A 6,284-nucleotide genomic window follows, 5' to 3' on the forward strand; every position below is an offset into this window, starting at 1 on the left:
CCTGTCTCTCACTCACACACACCATCCATTTCTTTTGCACTGTTTCTTTCTTTCTCTCTCTCTCTCTCTCTCTATTGTGGGAACAATAATTAAATGGAAAATGAAAATAAATTAAACTGCATTTTTTATTAAATTTTTGTGCTTTGTGCAAAATGAACTACTGAATTACACACAAAATGGTTTGCTGGATTAGGCGACGATTAGCAAAAAGAAAAGTTCCGTGTGCCAAATTTGCAGCCCTCCTCCATCAGGTTATTTCCACCAGCAGTTCTGTGGTTTCTCACTCCCATTCTAAACGGTGACGTCGTCAGGGCGACCCGACCACGCGCATGGCTCTGCGTGAGCACCAATGCGGTCGGAGAGCTCGATGTAAAAACCACGAAAGGAGCATTTTCAGTTTCTCCCCCCCTCCACTGCCGCTCCTGTGATTCATCTGATCCGTGAAGCACAAGCTGATTGGACAAAGGCCAGCTCCAAAAGAAAAGTTTTCCATCATCTCATTGGCTCATTTGAACCATGCTTTTTTATAAGAAAGTGACTAGCTCAGGAGATTTAATTAAATTTAAAAGTCATTTTAATTTTCCCAGAAATTCCCCCTCTTGTGGGTGATGTTTAAAAGGAAAGCTATGGCTTTCAAACCACGGATATAAATAACCAATTACATGCATGCCTGTGCATTTACCTGTCTATTTGGAGAGCACTGTGTCAGACTATGTCAGTTCTACACAACTCACTGGACATCGGGCTTATGTTTCATGGAAATTTCTAGAATTTAACATCACAGTTTGGCTATACTAAAATAGGCGTTGCCAATAATTAAGTAAATGCTGTCCGTGATTGTAAGGACTAGCTCTGTGACAATGACCTTGTATTCTATTGTAATGATATATAATTGGCTTTGCTTTTGACCCATCATGGTAAGTGCTACTGGTTCGCTGCACACCACGTGTAATGATATCATTTTGGTAAGCGTTAGCGTGCCACACAGAAAATGACGATCCTTAAAAGTATATTTGCGCAGCCTGGATATTAAGTGTTCAGCTGCTTGGATTCCTAACGGGGCAAAGACAATATTAACCTCTTTTATTGGTGCCTTAAAGGCTGGACCAGCTGACCACAATGCCAGGAAAATCTTCCCCTTCCACCTCAGCGTCATGTAGTTCTGTAGTTTTCCCCTTCTGGTGTACCAATGGAATCATGTCAGTCGCTTGAAGGCAGTCCTCATCTCCTGAGCCAATCAGAGAGCAAGAGGGTGAGACTTCTAAGCTCCGCCCACACGAACAGAAGCTCGTAACTGATTTCAGCTGTTCCAAAAAATGACTACAAACATGGATAATCTGTACACTTATTTGATCTGAAAATATGCAGCAATAGAATCTTTGACCTATTGAAACCTATAACTATAAGGGGAAATATATATATATCTTAAAATCTTTCTGAAGAACCCCTAGCACTTGTTCCAGCTGGCCCAAGAGGTCCCTGTGTCTGTGTTTGGGAGCTGTAACAGAATGGGAATAACACCCCTCAGTCGCCCTACCCTCAAATGTTTACTCACCAAATAGCTTTGAAGTGTGGAAAAGGGCCCTAATCTCTTCCATACCTGTGTCTATCGGCCAGATTTGTATGAATTTGTTCTGCTGAAATCGAAAACTTTTTAAATCGGTTAAATACAGAAATATTAAGTTTATCAATCAAATTCTGTTTTTTCAAGGTTGCTGTAACCTAATTAAATATTTAATGAGAAATAAAGTAATTGCATTTATCCTAAATGTTAAATCGATAACTTCAATCTAATAATTCATGCTTCGCTGGTGCGTAAATGCAGGACCCAAGATAAGGTGAGGAAGAGTGGAATGTTTTAACCCTTTGAAGAGTAGGTTTTCTGGAATGTCTTCTCAAAAGTCAGTGTTCTAGAGCTCCATTGCCTTACCAGTAGTGATTGTGACATCAGCATTAGAATGTTAATTTAAGAACATTCTAATGCCATATTTGTAACCTTATTTAAACTTTAAAAGGTTAACGGAGATGAAGCTAAATTATACTGGTTGTCTGCAGTGATGGGCAGCAGTATAATGGTTAGTGGAACTGAGATTGTAACTCGAGGGTTGTGGGTTTGATTCCCAGCTGATGTGTTGCCTTGGTGCCCTTTGAGCAAGGTACATAACTTGATTTGCTTCAATAAAATATCCAGCTGTAAAAAAAATGATTGTATGCAAAAAAAAAAGAAGTTACTAAACAAATTTTAGGGGTGTTAAACAATGCACCATAAGGGGATTATGCTGTAGTTAAGGTGCTAATTGTAAAATAAAATAAAAACAACTTGCAGTGTGTGCCCCGTGTGACTCCATTTTGACAGCAGTGTGCTGTTACTCACTTTGTCCTTAGCTGCGGTGCTGAGCTTTTCGCAAATGCTACGCCGTCAAGACGAAAATATTGTAACTTCGAGCGGCTAATGTGCCGACCAATCATACTAAAGGAAGAGGCACGACCTCATCCTGTCCAAGATGGAGGAGAACCTCGTCTCTGATGCCTGTGAGAATTTTCAGGTGCCTCGTTTTTCAACAGCACGCACACATTCCCTAACTGGGAATCTGTTTTACCCGCATTTTCATACAATTTTTGATATAATAGGTTTCGGGAGAGTATAACACCATACAAAATATTTGACTTGTGACTGAGTGAGGGCACTGTAGGGGCGATGAGCAAATGCACAGGGGTGTTTTCCCGGCAGCGAGCTGAGGGAGGCGCCAGAGAGCAGGGGAATGGCGCTCGGCGTAAGTCCAGGGTGAGACTGCACATAGACTCATTCATGTCGTTGTGCAGATACGGACGTTTCCGCCTCTCCCTGCTAAAACCGGTCGACCGGCCCGTGGATGTGTAAGGTTTATCGCAAGTGAAAAACTAACGGTAATCGTTAATACTTTAATACCTCTACTGTCAACGCATCTTGTGCCACAAAAAAAAACATTTTCAGCAGAGTAACAGAGCACACATCTAATCATTAGTGTTCACTTAGTTCTGTTTCATTGCTTTCTTTTGTATCCATGATAATAAACTTAGAAATTGAAAGAACAAAGGTTCTTTCACACAATAAAATCAGTGGGACATCACAACACACACACTGACTTCAGTCCTACGGCTTTCAGTCATATCAACCATATACACAACAACCTCAGCTCAGAACAGCGGCCATATTTAAGTTTGCTCTCCATCTGTAATGAGCAGACACGTTCAGCAGCCTCAGTCTCTTTGGATATTACATTGGGGCGGCAGTGGAGTATAATGGCTAAGGAGTTGGTCTTGTAACCTAAAGGTCGCGGGTTTTATTCCCTGGTAGGATACTGCCGCTGTACCCTTGAGCAAGGTACTTAACCTGCATTGCTTAAAATTACAGTTTATATCCAGCTGTATAATTGGATACAATGTAAGTCGCTCTGGATAAGAGCGTCTGCTAAACGCCTGTAATGTAATGTAACATCACCCCATCGGTTCCACACACAGCATTCAGAGAAAGACACCGTCAGGGTGAACCCGACACACGCAGAAACCAACGACTATTCGGCATCGTGATAAATCCTTTTGCTCACGAGAACCATTTCACACACACTCATTTGGCAATGTGTGCAGGCAAAGCGAAAAATCAGCAACTGATAGTAACTAATAAAGTTGATTCAGAAAATGTTCTTACTAGGCTGAACCATGCCGCATTGGAGAGCGGGTGCAGAATTAGCCTCCGTTACCGTTCCTGAGCGCACGGCTCTTCGGGCACAGCAGAGATAGGACGAGGGGAGACGGTGAACGGGGTCGTGTCTCCGCAGCGACTTACTGTTAGGCGGGACAAGCGAAAGCGGGCCTCGGGGTGTAAGGGCTCCCCCGCGGATACTTTTTGGGGTAAGGGCTTCCTGGCTACAGGTGGAAGGAACAGCAAGCCCAGACCGCAAAAAGCTCCGAAGGGGGCAGGCGGGGGACCGGCCCGTCGGCGCTCGGGTCTGAAACACCAAACACAACAAAATGGGGTCTGGGACAGTCTTCACACACCTACACCAAACAACACAAACCCGTGAGGCTTTTTAAAGATTTAAATCCAGTTTTAACCGACCGCTGTTTTATTCTGTTCTCTTATGCCAGTGTGGAAACAGCCCCCCCCCACCCCCCCCCCCAAGCTGTCAGTTTGGGAGAGGGCAGCCCATCACGCATGCACCTGCGAAGCAGACGCTGCCCGCGCCGGTGCCCACTCAGCTGAGCTGTGCAGCTGGAGCAGGTAGACCGTGGGACGGCGCGACAAGGTGGGTCAGACCCCCCCCCCCGCGACCCAACCCTTCCTCCCCCCGGGGGGCGGATCAGCACCACAAGGGCTTGAGCACATGCTCCGGTTTTACACAGCTCACACTGCACTTGTGACCACGAGGGAAGGGTTCCGAAATTCACAGGCGAACTCCACCCACACCATGCAACCCTTAACACACCATTCAGGCTTTCTGCCCTCGCTAAATGAATAGCTGGAAGAGCTTGTCATTTACTGCGCTTATCTAGGGGAGGATCTGTTACTCTGCGCGAGGGATTCCTCAGTCCTCAACTCCCCTACGAGTCCTGGATCAATATCTCGCACACTAGCCAGGTTACGCCACGTTTCCACACTCCCCAGGTTCTGCATGCGACTCTGAGCAGGTGAGCGAAGCATGTGCAATGTACCGCTGTCAGTTTTTCCACTTGTGAACGTTTACATTTGTGTGTGTGGCAGTTAGACAGGTGGACAGCCGAGAGAGAGGGGTGGAGGCGTGTCTGTACTTTCCGCCATTTTTGCCGTTTCAATTCACTCGCTTCAAAAAATGAACTGAGATTTTATTTGTGATTTCAAAAAAATGCCTATTATGTTCCTCAAGCCTTTTCAGTAAGTTTAAATTCACTTCCTGAATAGACCGTATCGAAAATGAATTGATCCCGACTCTGCTGTCCTGCAGAATCACAGGAAGTGTAAATGGATTCATTTCCTCTGAGGGTTTATGTCACATGACCTGGGCTACACATCGGATTGGACCAGGACCATAAAACCTGCAGCCCAGAATCCATTTAAGTGTGTACCGCACTCTGGCCTTAAAGATTGACTTAAACATTGCAGCCTGTGTTTGTCTGGCAGATTGTACACAACATTTTTCATTCATCTGAGCATCCCTTCTCAATCTTACTTAAGCACAAGAACAAAAAAACAGCCTAACTTAATGTTAAATTTGCCGCCACTTAGGCCAAAATGAATGTACGTTTCCATGAATATAGAACTGTTCCAATACTTTCGCAGTAGAAACCAAACAAAAAAGTGTTTGCTATAGCTGTACACTTCACACACTGTCCCTCGCCTTGGTGAGTTCATATCACGTACTGAACATCACGGGGATGTCAGCAGAAAAGGGTTTTACCTTAAGGAGGACGGGCCGGTCCGCTGCGGTGCGGTGGTCCGGGAGCTGGGAACAGGTGTCCATTTTCACCTGTGTGGGAACGGGACTGGAGTTAGCCTTTTATCCACCTTAAATGGCCACAGTTGCACGACCACATTAACACGGCAGCTGTAACCGGCAAAGGAACAAGTTTGTAATCTGACAAAAGAATTTGAGAATTTTAAAAAATAGGTCTTTCAATTTCCCCCTGACGTCCCATGACTTGTTATTTGTAAGTTAGAGCTTCGTCTGTAGAAGCACAATGAGGCCGCGGAAGTTGTTCTTTTTTTGATATCTGATTAAAGTTTGAAGTAATTAACCTTTAATGCAAAGCTTACATGTCACATAACGCACGTATGGATTGTTGAGAGTATGTGTTGTGTAGAACTTTTAGGAAATTCAGAAGGGTGTACATGTTCTGTGATATTTCACAGTACTGACACCAACAACACCCTGTGCTGCTTCTAACAGAATGTACACTTCTGTTTTTATTTATTTATTTTATTTTAAAAAAAGGTGTACAGCATAGTTAGCGCTCTGGTGTTCTAAAGGGAACTGGTTAATAATTAAAATCTAATGGCGCCGTTCTGCAGCCCTGCTTTGTGTTTTTGGCCTGTTCTGGTGTTCAGCGCATACGCAGCCTGACGACTACGGGGGCATTAACGTGGAGTAACTGTGTAAATAAGGAAAAAGCAACAACGCTCGCTCGAACGACGCAGTCCGATTAAGGCCCAGCCGCAAAGTGGAGAGGAGTTTGACCTAGCCCCGTTATTCCAGTCCGTGGCACTTATACCCCTTACAGGCTGATTCGCCTGCTAGGATTCATGTTTTTCCCTTTTGTTGATGCTTTTG

Source organism: Anguilla anguilla, chromosome 19, assembly GCF_013347855.1.
Source record: "Anguilla anguilla isolate fAngAng1 chromosome 19, fAngAng1.pri, whole genome shotgun sequence".
Lineage (NCBI taxonomy): Eukaryota > Metazoa > Chordata > Actinopteri > Anguilliformes > Anguillidae > Anguilla > Anguilla anguilla.